This window comes from Pristis pectinata, chromosome 8 (assembly GCF_009764475.1).
Source record: "Pristis pectinata isolate sPriPec2 chromosome 8, sPriPec2.1.pri, whole genome shotgun sequence".
NCBI classification, from domain to species: Eukaryota; Metazoa; Chordata; class Chondrichthyes; order Rhinopristiformes; family Pristidae; genus Pristis; species Pristis pectinata.
The window spans coordinates 84182063-84183254 of record NC_067412.1 but is presented as its reverse complement, the minus strand read 5'-3'; positions in this window follow the sequence as shown (position 1 = coordinate 84183254).

The following is a 1192-nucleotide window of genomic DNA, read 5'->3' as shown; positions in this document are numbered from 1 at the left end:
CTGGGAGATGGTCCCGCCCCCCGGTTCTGCGTTGATTGGTCAATGCCGGCAGACGTGAGGACCACATCTGCTTTCTGACTGGTCTGCCTCTCCATCCATCACAATTTGAGACCGGCGAGCTTACGCTAGCGGCTGCCCAAAGATGCGTCAGGGTTGCGGAAACACGTTCGGCACGTAGCTGTGCAGCTTGTCAATCAATAACAGCAGGACGAGCGGGAGAGAATTGAAACAACGTGCGTGGAAGCAGGCTATTTGGTGCAAGTGGTCCATGCATAGTGCTTTTGTTTCACATAGTTCTTCACCAAAGTTGTACAACATCTTAAGTATTAAAAATTGTGCCAGGGCACTTCAGCGCTATGAATTTGCACGCCAGAAAGAAATTTCAATTGGAAGTGAAGTGCAACAGATTGGGGAAAGTGTGGGGATCAATGATGCAGCCTTATTTGGAACAATTCATCGCCAAGATTGTTGGACACACATTGGTTAATGTTCTGCACTGCATGCCATCATTGGAGCAAGTTTAAATGGAGAGGTATTTCTGTGGGTACCAAAGATGAAGAGGATGTTCAGCGCTCCCTGCAGACTGGCGGAGTCAAAAATTTTGAGGTTGAAGAATAGCCATGTAGTAACAACCTGCTGGAGGAACTCAGCTAGTCGAGCAACGTTTGTGGGAGGAAAGGAATTGTCAACATTTTGGGTCGATACCCTTCCTTTCTTTTCAAAGTCAAGGTTATTGTCATATGCACGAGTACATGTATGCACAGGTGCAATGAGAAACTTATTTGCAGTAGCATCACAGGCATATAGTGTCATAGAAGTAGCATTCACAAGAAAAACATAAACGAATTATACACAATTTTTACAAGAAAAAAAATACAATTAGAACAAAAAAATCAAAATCCATCTTAGTGCAAAGTGATCAGAGTGGTCATGGTGTTGCTAAAATATAGCGGTGATTAGGGTTTTGCCGGTTGGTTCAAGAAGCGAAGTAGCTGTCCTTGAACCTAGTGGTGTGGAACTTCAGGCTTCAGTACCCCACAGATGCTGCTCGTTCTTCCAGCAGATTGTTTGTTGCTCCAGATTCCAGCATCTGCAGTATCTTATGTCTCCAAAAGCCATGTAGTGATTGGTGCTACACCCTGCATTTTTCTGAGAGTTGTTACACAGTGAAGATCAGACACATTGTGCCTCT